Here is a 15,547-nt window from a genome sequence, read left to right as displayed (position 1 = left end):
AAACCTGTTATTTTTCTAAGAAGAGATACAGTATGGGCAAGTGAGCTATGATATCAGAGGAGGAGGTTAAATTAAAAAAACAACTAGCTGGTATAGTAATAATGAAAGTTGTTCATGTCCAATTCAAGGAGTAAAATAATCTGGAAGATAAAACTGGAAAAGCAGCAGTGTGACCAACAGAAGGAGAAAAAGAGAGGGCAAGCTGATAGATAGATAGATAGATATAGAGAGAGGACTTGCTAACCCCCCTAGTTAATAAACCTCCCTTTTAGTCCCAACCCTTACAGCTTTGGTTCCCCATAGCAGAAGTTATGGGATAGGGGTACCCGGCGCACACTTATGCACGTAAACATGCGCAGATTTCATTGAGAAATCTGGGAGTGTCCATGCCCCGCCCAGGATGATGCCCTTCTCTTTTGTAAAAACCTTTTGTGCGCGTACTGGGAGATAAGCATGCATTAGCTTGCTTTTTAAAATCAACAACGCAGCACGCGCCGGTTGGCCTTCTGTGTCTATCTCCCGGCTTCAGCGCATATAGAGCTTTTAAAATTTGCCTTATTGTGAATACATATAAGGGGCCTTCCGGTGCAGGGTTATTTTCTAAGCGATATACCTGCATGCATTACTGAACTTGTCTGCATGCTTTTACACCTGCTAGCTCCGCTGCAGAAGGGAGGAAGGACTGGGTGAGCTGCTGGAGGGTCTAGGTGAACTCAGATCTGGATTTAGGCACAGGCAACAAAGGCCATTGCCAAGGGAGCCTAATTTCGAAGGCGCCAAATACCCAGGCCAAAGAGGAGTGCAACTGTACCAAGGAGGAGCCTGCTCCTGCTGTCCACTTCAAAGGGGCACTGCTATGGCACTCTGGGATTTGGAGCTATAAGGGCTTCACCCATCAGCTGATCTCCCCCTCAGTCTTGAATCCTGCCTATAGGCGTCCAAATCCTAAATCCAGCCCTGGATGAACTGGTGATTGCAAGTATTTTCAGAAGTGGACTATGCGCATACGTTATAAAATACCTGCCTCTGCTTTTAATTCTGGGTTGTTATATGCAGATTGTTACAGTTACTATGCATGTAAAAGACACGTGCATTTTTATAAAATGGGAGTTTCTGCATGTAAATACGCAATGTTCCTTAAATTGCATGGCTCCCGGCACACAATTTATAAAATATTTGCATAAAGCTTTGCGGGCCCGTCCACGTGAGCATTTGGTGACTCACACAGAATACTGAAAACTGGGCTAAGTATAAACTAGTGAATTTTCAAAGGAATTACATGCGTAAATATAGTATACTATCCTAGCAATTTTATAAAGTCATTAACGCATGCAAAGTGCACTTACACATGAATATCCTAGGGACAATTCAATGGCATATATTGTGGCAATTTTCAAAAGCCCACTTACAAGGGTAAAGTGCATTTTCACGTGTAAAACCCAGTTTTAAGCCTGTAAATGCTTTTGAAAATCAGGACCAAAGTCCGTGGAGCTTCCTTATTGTTACTATGCATAAAGAAGTTTTGGCTGGAGACTTTCAAACTGGTTATGTGGCACCTGCGCCTTTTCAGGCTTTTGAATTTTAGCTTATTGCCCCGGGCTTAAGGCTTATTTCCACTTCTTGACCTGAAAAGAAAAGGGCTAGCAGTGTTCACTAATGTGTGTTTGCCGCTAACAACTAGGACGCAGGGAGAGTGAGTAAACGTCTTATCTTGGGGTTCCGGACCGACCGCGCCACCTCTTCTCCCCGAGTTCGGATTTTGCATCCTAAATGAAGAGCCGAGCGCACCTGCGAGCACGGGGTTCCCAGACTTCTCCGGTTTGTAAAAGGAGCTCGCGGAAGGGGAGGCGGGCGCGCGCGCTTTCTCTTACCCGTCGGGTATCGGAGGTCTCGCGCCTGGCCCGGGGAGGAAGGCAAGCGCGAGCGGCTTTTTCCCGCCTCCTACTTTCATTACGGAGCTGACTTTTTTTTTTTTTTGTTGTGGTCCCTTTCTTTCGACGGTTCTTTTCCGACTCCCGGACAAGCATAGAAAACGGCGGCCCGGGGTGGGGGAAGAGGGACGTTGCCCGGCAACGGAAAGTTCCGAACAAAAGATTTCCAAATTTCCAACAGTAAAAGGAAAAAAAATCCATGAAGAAAATAAAAAATCAGCACCAAGCTGAGAAGCCTCGGCGCGAGGAGCCCAAACCTGCACAGAGACGGGGGGAGGCGCGCGTGTCATAGACAAATATTTGGAGGGGGGGGTGCAAGGTGCTGAGGTAAAACTCCCCTCGTGATTTTATATCCGGGGGGGGGGATTTCTCACAGGGGATTCCTGCCGGGGGAGACCCTTTGAAAATTGCCTCCCGTGAGTGCGCGCGCGAAAGTCGTTTTTTTTTATGCGGAGTGAAAAGGGGGCGGCGCCGGAGGACGCGCGGGAAACTTGCCTTTGAAAATCGGCGTTGCGGGGACGCTTTATCGCCCGCCACGTGCGCCCTTGACCAAGGTATTTCTGTTGTTTTAATCGCAGCCCCGGGTCGGCCAGAAGCAAGGTTTGTACAGCTTTGTCATCATTGTTTCATTGAAAAAAAAAAAGTTTGATTTTAAATTTACATCAGGGCTTGGCTTCATGGCAGAGCGCTCTGGGTTTTTTTTGTTTTTTTTTTGGGGTTGGCTCGGCAACTCCAGCTGATTTTGGGCTTCTGTCTGAGGCTAGGGTGCCATGAGGCTAGCTAGAGCCAGTGGAAGGGTATTAGATGCCCTCGGCGAAACTTGCATCCTGATACGTGTGTGTCCCCCCCCCAAATTACAAATTATGCATTAATACTCAGACTTACATGAACAAGAACATTTAAAGGACAGTCTGAGGTAAAAATATCACAACATGTATATTATATTTACATGCAGTGCTGTAAAACTCTGCAAAAAAAATAAACAGGAATTGATATTCCATCTGTTATATGCAGGGCATGGGCTTGGTCCTCAAAAAGTCACAAATAAAATGAATTGCAATTTCAATACAGTAAGTCTCCCATAGCAGAACTGCAATAACTGCCTTTTCCTGCACCGCTGTACAGAATCAGGCCACCCCCCCCCCCCCCCCCCCCCCCCCGTACCCCTTTCACTCACCAGTGGCTGCTCCCGCCCAGTACTTTCTCCTTTAGCAGCAGTGGTGGCAACGTCAGCAGGGCCCCCCCCCCCCCCCCACTCCGTGCCCTGAATCGTATAACAAGCATTTTAAAGAGCGACACATAGGTTGACGTATGTAACCAGGGGTGAGGTGTTCAGGCTCTTAATTAATTTGTCCTTGTAGGTGCATGCTCTGTGTTCAGAGAATTTCAAGTTGGGTTGCAGGCATTCTGAAATAGCCATGGTTTTGGGGCCCGTTTGAATTTGTTTGTTTCTAGAGTCAGGCGTAGGGTCGCAGGGTGGGAGAGCGTTCCATAGGCTCAGGCCTGCAATGGAGAGCATACGGGCTCTTATTTTCGATGGATGCGTTTTCGTATATGTTGGGTCTCATAGATGCTGCATGTCCCCTGATGGAGCCATATGGGAGGCACAAGGGCCTCTTGTAGGGTGACTGATGATTATGTGGAGGGAGAATGGTTGTTATTCAAGAGAAGTGGGACGGGTGAATGGTGAATAACAGACTGGGAGAATTGAGGACCGTTGAAGACGTGGAAAGATTCCAGCATTGACGACAGTACAAAACACAGATAGAAGTTGAGGAGCAATTGTCTGCTCACTTAAATATTGAAGATATAATAGTCAGCGAGAAATGTTTTTTCCTTAAAGGTTATAAAGTATATTATAGCCAATAAGGTTTATAATACAATTATTGAAATGGCAGTGACCAAATGTTTGTGCAATTACTTCCTGTATTAAGAGTTGTAAATGGCATATAAGCCATAAGGATGTATAAGATTGCTATTGATAAAAAAAAAAACCAAATTTAAATATGCTTGCTAGTTGGTATAACAGGGCTGGTCATGAATACATATTGTATAACTGTTTTAATATGAAGAATGAATGGGTATGAGTGTGGATGTGTGTAAGTGTGAGTGTTATGCCATTGAGACACATTTTAAGGTAACTGTTAAGAACATTTTTGGTAATAAAGTTTGTATGCTCTCTTTCATATGTATGTTTCATAATAATTGTTGAGAGTGTGGACAATTTCACCCACATTGTTTACCTCAATTAAAAGATATTCATACTACATTGGTTGAAGGTAATCTCTGAAATGGCTGACTGGGCTGAACTGGAATTTTTCCCTTTTTCTTCTTTCACAGGAGAAACATTCAAATTATGTTGTTAACTTCAGTCATAGTGACACCAAGTCCCTCCATTACCAGGCCTTTTGGGAAGTAACACACCAACCCTGCAAAAAGTCATAAAGCAAGCCTCCCATAGTAACACAACATTAACTCCCAGAACTCAAACAGCAACAACCCTGTATGAAAAGGCAACACTGCAACTATATCACTTGGCCCTAAAACCCCCATACACCGTCTAATGGGAAAACAGAACAAGCTGGACTACTACAGATTCCTACACAGAACCTTCATGCTAGCAGAATACTTCACCCATGTAATATATAGAACTCAGACCTCTGCTGCCTGAGATTTTGGGCACTGGCCAATAGTCATCGGGGCAGAGCCTTGTGTGCTTATGCCCATTTCTGATGACTCCCCCTTTGCTTGACACCTGGGGCAGCCGCTCCCCTCGCCACCCCCTACTCTCTGGCTCAGTCCCGAATGCAAAATATAAACAGACTCTCACCAAATGCAGAATATAGTCTATTTATTTATTTATCGATAGAGTTTTATATACCATCGTTCGGTTTTGCCATCACAATGATTTACAAAGTTTCGATGTTTAACAGAGTGTTCAAAAGATTCGTACGAGTGATAAAAGCAAGTTTGCTTACCGTAAACGGCGTTTCCGTAGCTAGCAGATGATTTAGCCATGCTGTATGGGAGCGCGTTGGGCGACCTTCGTAGGCGGAGCTTCCCTCAGTGAGTCACAGAGCTTGAACTCTGTGCATCTTTGCGGTGTGTTCCCGCGCGAATTAGTTCTTTGTAGCCAAGATAGTAGGAAGTCGTTAACTTCCCCCTTTTCTCTCTTTTTTTATTTTTAACTGTCTAGCGGGTACACATGGCTAAATCATCTGCTATCTACGGAAACACCGTATACGGTAAGCAAACTTGCTTTTCCCCGTCGATAGCAGGTTGATTTAGCCATGCTGTATGGGAGTCCCAAGCTAGTGATGGCGTCCTGTAGTTGTTTTTGGATATGTCAGGACGCCCATCGATAGGCATGTAGACAGTCCCATCAGCATTGGAAGTGTGACAAGACTGCTGAACCCAGTGCAGCATCCGAAGCGGACTGCTGTTGTAAACAGTAGTGTATCGTGAAAGTATGTAGAGAAGACCAAGTGGCTGCTTTGCAGATGTCCAAGAGTGGTAACTTGTGGAGGTGAGCCACAGATGTGGCCGTGGCTCTGATCTGATGTGCTTTAGGCTTAGTAGCTAAAGGCAAGGAACGTTTGTTGTAACAAAACTGGATGCACTGAGACAACCAGTTGGCAATTGTTCTCTTTGAAACTGGTTGCTCTGGAGTATTGGGATTGAAGGAAAGAAAAAGCTGAGAAGGTCTAGACTTGGAGTCTGCTCTTTGTTTGTAATAAGCTAGAGCTCGCTTGCAGTCCAATGAGTGCAATTGATGATCTCTGTCCAACTGATGCGGTTTTGGTTTGCAGATAGGCAGGGTGATTGTCTGATTTAAATGGAACGCCGAAACCACCTTGGGCAAGAAAGAGGGATGAGTGCGAAGAGTTACTTTATCATGGAAGAATTCAAGGTATGGAGGATAGTGAACTAGTGCTTGGAGTTCGCTAACTCTGTGTGCTGACGTAATTGCCACTAGGAAGACTGTTTTCCAGGTTAGATATTTGATATGAGCCTTGTCCAAGGGTTCAAAGGGTGCTAACATCAATTGTTCCAAAACATTCAAGTCCCATGGGATTGGTGGTTTCAGTATTGGGGGCCGCAAGTGGAGCAATCCCCGCATGAATCTAGAGATTAAAGGATGTTGGGAAATTGGAACCCCTTTGACAGTGCGGTGGAAAGCCACAAGAGCACTGATGTGTACCCGAACAGATGCCATAGCTAGTCCTGACAGGTAGAGGTGATGCAAGTAGTGGAGAATGTCCGTCACTTCTGATGAGAAGGGGTTAAGTTTTATTTGATGGTACCATTGTGAATATCTGTGTCATTTCCCTTTGTAGTTACGCCTGGTAGAAGGCTTTCTAGAAGAGATAAGTATGTCTTCTATGTGTGTTGGAAGGTCAAGATGACTTAATATTTGCCGTTCAATCTCCACCCTGTTAGGTGAAGGGAGTGATGCATCGGGTGGAGGAGAGCTCCCCCTTCCTGTGTTAGATCGAGGTCGGACCCTAGAGGCGTTGGGTCGGCAATGGATAGACGGAGGAGATAGACATACAATGGCTGTCGAGGCCATGCTAGAGCTATTAGGATCATATCTGCTACATCCTGCATACACTTCTGAATCGTCCGTGAAATCAGAGGAATGGGCGGATATGCATAGAGTAGGCCGTCCATGGAATGAGAAAGGCATCTGGAGCAAATCGAAGTTTGCTGGGATAAATGGAGCAAAAGTGAAGGACCTGTCAATTGTCCTCTGTGGCAAATAGGTCTATGGTTGGGTAGCCCCATTTGTCGAAGAGATTTGTCGCAATTTGCGGGTTGAGCATCCACTCGTGTGGATGAAAAATTCTGCTGAGACAGTCCGCTGTGGTATTGTCCAGACCCGGTAAGTGGGTAGCTTGTAGAAAGATGTTCATCATCTCTGCCCAATGGAGAATGCGAAGGGCTTCGACAGAGAGTCCATGAACCGGACCTGCCTTCCTTGTTTATGTAAAACATGGCGACTTGGTTGTCCGTGTAAATCATGAGCCGCTTCTCTGCAACATGAGTGGAGAAGGTTTGGAGGGCATTCCAGATTGCCCGAAGTTCAAGTAGATTTATGTGGAGTTTGGACTCTGCAGGGGTCCATAGACCTTGAGTTTTTAAGTCGGTCAGATGTGCCCCCCAACCTTTCCTGGAGGCGTCTGTGGTAAGTATCATTTGATAAGGAGGTAGCCAAAAGGGTGCTCCCGTGGAGAGATTGGAATGGGAGAGCCACCATCGAATGTCCTGCTTCATCATTGCGGTAATACGAACTTTTGCTGATAATGGTTGGCTGTACTGGCACCACTGGCATTTGAGTTGACTCATGTGGTCTTGTATGAGGAACCACATGAATGGCTGCAGCTATGTGACCCAGGAGCTGTAGGACTTGACGCGCCGAAGAACTCGCTTGAGTGTACATGCATTGTGCTAGACTGGAAAGGATATGAGACCTGTCTTGAGGCAGGTAAGCTCTGTTGTGAATGGTGTGTATCACTGCTCCAATGAATTGGAGTAGTTGAGTGGGCTGGAGATGTGATTTCTCATAATTGATTATAAAACCCAGCTGATGAAGACATTGAAGAGTCGTGGTTGTGTTCGCCTTGAGAGTGATTGGATCTGAAGCTATAATCAGCCAATTGTCCAGATAAGGGAAGATTTGAATTGATTGTTGTCTGAGATGAGCCACCACCACCGCTAGACATTTGGTGAATACTCTGGGCGCAGAGGAGAGACCAAAGGGGAGTACTTTGTATTGGTAATGAGTGTTCTGGACTTGAAAACATAGGTAACGCCAGGAGGATTGGTGCATGGGGATGTGAGAGTACGCATCCTTCAGGTTGATGGAACACATCCAATCGTTCCGTTGTAGAAGGGGAAGAATGTTCTTGAGCGAGGTCATTTTGAACTTCTTCCTTTGGATGTGTTTGTTGAGGTCCCGGAGATCCAGAATGGGTCGAGAACTACCTGCCTTCTTTGGAATGAGGAAATATGGGGAGTAAAATCCTTGATTCTTGTGAGGATTCGGCAGTAATTGTATGGATCCGTTGAGAAGGAGTTCGGATACCTCCTTTTTTTAAGGATGGAAGTTGGTGGTCGAACCCCTGAAGAAGTTACATATGTGGTAGGGGGAGAGGGGTATTGAAATTTAATTGGTAACCTTCCCTCATTATTTGTAGGTCCCACTGGTCCGAAGTAATGGATTCCCAAATGTTGTGGAAGTATATCAGGCGCCCTCCAATCTGTAGTGGTGATGGTGGCTATACCAAACTCAAAAAGCCGGGGGCTGTTTTTGTTGTGGTGGTGTTCCCTGTCTGGCTGGTCGCTGTTGACGGGGACGTTGTCGAGGATGCGAGGATTGCGTAGAAGATGCCCTCTGTTGTGCGTATGGCTGAGGTCGGAAAGAGGAATAAGGACGAAATTGGCCTCTTGGAAATGATTTCCTACGATAAGATGGATTGTACTTAGAAGTAGAATGGTACTCCGTAGGGGTTGTGAGCGACAATACTGCTAAGTTTTGTTCTTTCAACTTAGACACAGTCTCTGCAAATTGATCACCAAACAGGTTCTGCGGCTTAAAAGGGGATGTTGGCCAACTTTTCATGGACATCGTCCTGTATAGTTCTTGCGCACAGCCAAGCTATGCGACGGGCCGCTATTGCTGCCGAGGAATTTCTTGCAGAAGTTTCGTAATTTTCATAAATGGAATGCAACAAGTGTCTTAATCCTTCCTCTATGTCAGTAAAGGATTGTGGTAATGAGCCATCATCTGCAAGGCAGAGAGGTTGTAATTTTTGTAGGGATTTAAAGAGATAGTGTGTTATGTAGAATTGATGAGTACTAATTTTAAAGGACAACATTGCTGAATGGTAAGATTTTCGACCAAATTCGTCTAAATACCTGTTATCCTTCCCCGGTGGCATATTGGCGTGAAGTTTCGGGCGCTTTGCTTTCGACATTGCGGATTCCACCACAATAGAATTGTGGGGAAGCTGGGCTGAGGTGTATGTTGGAGAATTCCTCATGCGAAATTTTAAGTCTGTTTTTCTAGAGGAGGAAGCCGTAAAGTATGGTTTTTCCCACATTTTTTGAAGCACATTCTCTAGAACTGCATGCAGTGGTAAAGCAATAGGTTCATGAGGCATGTCAAATATCTTCAAAATTCCAAGTGTCTCAGAGCAGGGTCTGCCACCTTCCCTGTTTCTACATTTAGCAGTGCCCCTACCTTTTCAATGAATTTGGAATATGTAAGGTCCTCCGGGGGGGGGTAAGGTTCTGGTAGTGTATCCGGTGGGTCGGAAGGTAGACCCCTCAAGGAACTAGGAGACGAGACAGATGTGATTGGCGATTCTGGATTGTAAGTGGGGTCTGGCATAGGCAATATGGGATCTTGATCTTCTTTAGGAGAGGATTCCAGAGGTGAAGATGGTGATGGCAAGTCCTATGGTGGAAGGTTTTTATCTTCATGAGAAACTTGCAGGTCCTCAAAAAAGGAAGACAATGCCTGAGATATACGAGCCATCGCCCTTGAAGCTAAAACCCCACTTGGCTGGACCGGATGTAGTGGTGCGGAAGGTGGGCTAGCCGGAGTTGCTGGTAAGAGAGGATTGTCAGGAGAGACAACCTTTACTGGTGGAAACACCTGGGATGGTTTGTGTTTTTTAGATAACGGTTCCTGCAGAACTGAAGAATTAATCCGTTTGGAAACTGATGACATATCCGAATATATAGAACTCGCCTTTGAGGAGTAGAGTGTCCGAGAGACACTCTACATCGACATCTGAGATGGATACTCTGGAATGGGATGAGTATCCAGAATGAACTGAAGCTGGCTTAGGCTTGTGCGTATGCCTAGGGTGACTGCATGGAGTATGAGGCCTTTGTGTGTAATGTCTCTTCTCTTTGCGTTTCAATGAAGGTGGAGGCACTGACGGTGTTATAGGCGCTCCTTGTGTTGTTGGCTGTTTAGGTTTTGAATGGTGCGTCGTGGGCAGCATATGGTGCGTCGTTGGTGCCATGGGTGGCACATGGTGCGTCGTTGGAGCCGTGGAGTTGTCATTTCGGTTCGTAGACGAGGCATGCGTTGAGTGCTTGTTTGCTTCGCATGCGCCGTTTTTTCCGATGGCGACTGCGTCGTACGAAGCGAAGAGCTGGAGGCAGATCCCTGCAATCCGGACAACGCAATCAAAATCCTGTCTTTAACCAGAGTAAGTAAATTTGATCCAGTTTTAAGGTGTTTGGGCACTGTAGGCATATGGTACCTGGGCCCCAACCTATGTTGAGGCTTCTCCCGTGGTCCCAGGGAGGCAGCTCTCTTGTGGTGCTCCGGGTTCTTCACCCGGCCGGGCGAAGACTGCATCGACAGGGCTTGGGCATATTCCGATGCCCTGAGACAGTCCATCTGTTCCGCTCGGGGGGGACATCCATCCGCAATCACGACAGAAGCTCTTATCGTGATCGGGCCTGAGGCAAATATAACAATAATTATGTCCATCTGTGATGGACATAATTTTCCCACACTGGCAGTATTTGAAACCGGAAGGTTTCGGTGCCATTTCTGTGAGAAAAAAGGAAAAAATCTCGCGAAAAAGGCTGAGAGAAAAAAATGTTTACACTGAGAGAAAAGCCCGCGTGCATTTAGCCCACGGAAAAAAAAGAACTGAGGGAGTGTTGGCCGATTCGCGTGGGAACACACCGCACAGATGCACAGAGTTCAAGTTCTGTGACTCACTGAGGGAAGCACCACCTACGAAGGTCGCCTGATGCGCTCCCATACAGCATGGCTAAATCAGCCTGCTATTGACGGGAAACATAGTTATTGTAGGCGTTATAAATGTAGTTCGGATATCGAGCTATACAGGTTATATTATGTGCTTACATTAGTTCCACATGGTTACATAGGGCAGGTAGGTAGGAAAGTCATAAAAGAGAGTCATTGGGTGTTTTGATAGGCTTTGGTGAATATCCATGTTTTTAAATTTTGCTGTGTTCTAAGTTCATTTGGGAGGGTGTTCCAGAGTTTGGGACTTCCTAGGGATATGGCTCTTTTCCGAGTTGAGGTAAGTTGTTTGGATCAAGTAGGTGGAATTTTTAAGAGACCTTTGTTAGTTGAGCGGAGGTTTCGGTTTGGTGAGTGGAGTTTTATTGATGTACTTAACCAGTTTGTTTTCTTTTCGTATATTATTTTGTGTAATATGGATATTAGGAGCCAGTGTAGTGATATAAGTGTTGGAGTAATGATCGTATTTTTTAGTTCCTGTGAGTATTCTGGCAGCTGTATTTTGAAGGATTTGGAAGGGTCGGATGGTGGTGAGAGGTAAGTTGAATAGCAGGGAATTGCAGTAGGCCAGGTTGGAGAAAATGAGTAGTTGAAGGACTGTTCTGAAGTTGTCGGGGGAAAGGAAAAATTTTAGACATCTTAGGGTTAGAAGTTTGTGATATCAGTCTTTGATTTTAGCAGTGATGTGGTTCTTGAAGGATAGTTCATTGTCAATTATGACTCCTAGATTGCGTGCATGAGTGACAGGGGAGATTGCTGCCTTTTGGTTCATTATGTGACCCTAAAGTAGTAATACAAACATGCAGATAAATACTGAATTGTAAATTGCAATAGGACAGACTATGTATGCAGTACAGCAATGAAAAAACAGAAGCATTACAATTTCTCATAAACAATAAAATTAGGAAATATAAAGTAAAACTATACTAATACAAAGTATAAGTACTTTGAATTGTTAGTTTATCCCAGTAGTTATTTTATTGTTTTTTTATGATTTTTGAAGGTTTGTATTATTTAGTGTGTTTGTGTGTTTGTGCCTTTAATAGTCAGTCAGTAAATAAAACAAGTTAGACTGTTTGCATTTTTAAATAGTCAGTCAATAAGGTAGCAGTAGGTAGTGTGTTTATTTTTTAAAAAGTCTGCCTGACTATTAAAGTGTCCTCCAGACTTTTAAAGAGCTAAGTGTTTTATTTAATAAATAACTGAGTGCATTGTATTGAAAAACAAAAAAATCCACAAAAAAAAAAAAAAAAAAAACCCAACAAAAAAGTAGCCAGAAGCTAGAAATAAGCTAGGAGCAGTATATACCAAAGTAAAAAAGTTGAATATTTCAGCTCAGTTACTCACCTTGGAAAGGTGTTGAGGTAGTGTGATTAGGTTTGAATAGGGAACAACATTTGTTAATCAAGGGAGCTGTGAGTCACTCAGGCTGACTAACTAAGTGTGAAGATTGTGTGTTTTGTTAATAGGTACTATTGTGTATTTGTGAATAGGTGCTATTCTTTGTTAATCAGCACAGCAGTGAGTCACTCAGGAAATCTAACTGAAAGGTCACGCAGGAAATCTAACTGAAAGGTCACTCAGGAAATCTAACTGACGTGTACATCTCCTAAGGGATTATTTTGCACTAATTTACTTTAGAAGCACATTATAAATTAGAAGGAAAGAGCTCAGTAACCCACATTCCAGTGGAAACACTGAGAGGAGAGGATCACCTTGCTGGTGGCTGAAAGGAATCAGTAAGTTTTTGCTTGGGACATTGACATTGACTTTTTTAAAAGTATTGGGGCAAAGTTAACTATTTGGGAATATTATTTAGTGTGTTTGTGTGTTTGTGCCTTTAATAGTCAGTCAGTAAATAAAACAAGTTAGACTGTTTGCATTTTTAAATAGTCAGTCAATAAGGTAGCAGTAGGTAGTGTGTTTATTTTTTAAAAAGTCTGCCTGACTATTAAAGTGTCCTCCAGACTTTTAAAGAGCTAAGTGTTTTATTTAATAAATAACTGAGTGCATTGTATTGAAAAACAAAAAAATCCACAAAAAAAAAAAAAAAAAAAACCCAACAAAAAAGTAGCCAGAAGCTAGAAATAAGCTAGGAGCAGTATATACCAAAGTAAAAAAGTTGAATATTTCAGCTCAGTTACTCACCTTGGAAAGGTGTTGAGGTAGTGTGATTAGGTTTGAATAGGGAACAACATTTGTTAATCAAGGGAGCTGTGAGTCACTCAGGCTGACTAACTAAGTGTGAAGATTGTGTGTTTTGTTAATAGGTACTATTGTGTATTTGTGAATAGGTGCTATTCTTTGTTAATCAGCACAGCAGTGAGTCACTCAGGAAATCTAACTGAAAGGTCACGCAGGAAATCTAACTGACGTGTACATCTCCTAAGGGATTATTTTGCACTAATTTACTTTAGAAGCACATTATAAATTAGAAGGAAAGAGCTCAGTAACCCACATTCCAGTGGAAACACTGAGAGGAGAGGATCACCTTGCTGGTGGCTGAAAGGAATCAGTAAGTTTTTGCTTGGGACATTGACATTGACTTTTTTAAAAGTATTGGGGCAAAGTTAACTATTTGGGAATATTATTTAGTGTGTTTGTGTGTTTGTGCCTTTAATAGTCAGTCAGTAAATAAAACAAGTTAGACTGTTTGCATTTTAAATAGTCAGTCAATAAGGTAGCAGTAGGTAGTGTGTTTATTTTTTAAAAAGTCTGCCTGACTATTAAAGTGTCCTCCAGACTTTTAAAGAGCTAAGTGTTTTATTTAATAAATAACTGAGTGCATTGTATTGAAAAACAAAAAAATCCACAAAAAAAAAAAAAAAAAAAACCCAACAAAAAAGTAGCCAGAAGCTAGAAATAAGCTAGGAGCAGTATATACCAAAGTAAAAAAGTTGAATATTTCAGCTCAGTTACTCACCTTGGAAAGGTGTTGAGGTAGTGTGATTAGGTTTGAATAGGGAACAACATTTGTTAATCAAGGGAGCTGTGAGTCACTCAGGCTGACTAACTAAGTGTGAAGATTGTGTGTTTTGTTAATAGGTACTATTGTGTATTTGTGAATAGGTGCTATTCTTTGTTAATCAGCACAGCAGTGAGTCACTCAGGAAATCTAACTGAAAGGTCACGCAGGAAATCTAACTGAAAGGTCACTCAGGAAATCTAACTGACGTGTACATCTCCTAAGGGATTATTTTGCACTAATTTACTTTAGAAGCACATTATAAATTAGAAGGAAAGAGCTCAGTAACCCACATTCCAGTGGAAACACTGAGAGGAGAGGATCACCTTGCTGGTGGCTGAAAGGAATCAGTAAGTTTTTGCTTGGGACATTGACATTGACTTTTTTAAAAGTATTGGGGCAAAGTTAACTATTTGGGAATATTATTTAGTGTGTTTGTGTGTTTGTGCCTTTAATAGTCAGTCAGTAAATAAAACAAGTTAGACTGTTTGCATTTTTAAATAGTCAGTCAATAAGGTAGCAGTAGGTAGTGTGTTTATTTTTTAAAAAGTCTGCCTGACTATTAAAGTGTCCTCCAGACTTTTAAAGAGCTAAGTGTTTTATTTAATAAATAACTGAGTGCATTGTATTGAAAAACAAAAAAATCCACAAAAAAAAAAAAAAAAAAACCCAACAAAAAAGTAGCCAGAAGCTAGAAATAAGCTAGGAGCAGTATATACCAAAGTAAAAAAGTTGAATATTTCAGCTCAGTTACTCACCTTGGAAAGGTGTTGAGGTAGTGTGATTAGGTTTGAATAGGGAACAACATTTGTTAATCAAGGGAGCTGTGAGTCACTCAGGCTGACTAACTAAGTGTGAAGATTGTGTGTTTTGTTAATAGGTACTATTGTGTATTTGTGAATAGGTGCTATTCTTTGTTAATCAGCACAGCAGTGAGTCACTCAGGAAATCTAACTGAAAGGTCACGCAGGAAATCTAACTGAAAGGTCACTCAGGAAATCTAACTGACGTGTACATCTCCTAAGGGATTATTTTGCACTAATTTACTTTAGAAGCACATTATAAATTAGAAGGAAAGAGCTCAGTAACCCACATTCCAGTGGAAACACTGAGAGGAGAGGATCACCTTGCTGGTGGCTGAAAGGAATCAGTAAGTTTTTGCTTGGGACATTGACATTGACTTTTTTAAAAGTATTGGGGCAAAGTTAACTATTTGGGAATATTATTTAGTGTGTTTGTGTGTTTGTGCCTTTAATAGTCAGTCAGTAAATAAAACAAGTTAGACTGTTTGCATTTTTAAATAGTCAGTCAATAAGGTAGCAGTAGGTAGTGTGTTTATTTTTTAAAAAGTCTGCCTGACTATTAAAGTGTCCTCCAGACTTTTAAAGAGCTAAGTGTTTTATTTAATAAATAACTGAGTGCATTGTATTGAAAAACAAAAAAATCCACAAAAAAAAAAAAAAAAAAAACCCAACAAAAAAGTAGCCAGAAGCTAGAAATAAGCTAGGAGCAGTATATACCAAAGTAAAAAAGTTGAATATTTCAGCTCAGTTACTCACCTTGGAAAGGTGTTGAGGTAGTGTGATTAGGTTTGAATAGGGAACAACATTTGTTAATCAAGGGAGCTGTGAGTCACTCAGGCTGACTAACTAAGTGTGAAGATTGTGTGTTTTGTTAATAGGTACTATTGTGTATTTGTGAATAGGTGCTATTCTTTGTTAATCAGCACAGCAGTGAGTCACTCAGGAAATCTAACTGAAAGGTCACGCAGGAAATCTAACTGAAAGGTCACTCAGGAAATCTAACTGACGTGTACATCTCCTAAGGGATTATTTTGCACTAATTTACTTTAGA

At 42.6% G+C, this 15,547-nt stretch overlaps 1 protein-coding gene across 5 annotated transcripts in view; it reads left to right on the top strand.

Moving 5' to 3' along the window:
• Positions 1 to 15,547, top strand: part of LOC115073808 — a 65,881-nt gene that overhangs the window by 4,892 nt on the left and 45,442 nt on the right. The window contains exon 1 of one of the 5 annotated variants that reach the window (XM_029572635.1): positions 2,350 to 2,531. The exons of the other annotated variants lie outside the window; for them this stretch is intronic. The gene's annotated coding sequence lies outside the window, so the exon portion shown is untranslated. Of the gene's footprint in view, positions 1 to 2,349; positions 2,532 to 15,547 lie in introns of those variants that run through there. 5 annotated transcript variants of the gene reach the window in all.

The sequence above is a fragment of the Rhinatrema bivittatum genome, chromosome 12, assembly GCF_901001135.1.
Source record: "Rhinatrema bivittatum chromosome 12, aRhiBiv1.1, whole genome shotgun sequence".
NCBI lineage: Eukaryota > Metazoa > Chordata > Amphibia > Gymnophiona > Rhinatrematidae > Rhinatrema > Rhinatrema bivittatum.
The sequence above is the reverse complement of the archived record's forward strand: the minus strand, read 5'-3'. Positions and strand labels throughout refer to the sequence as shown.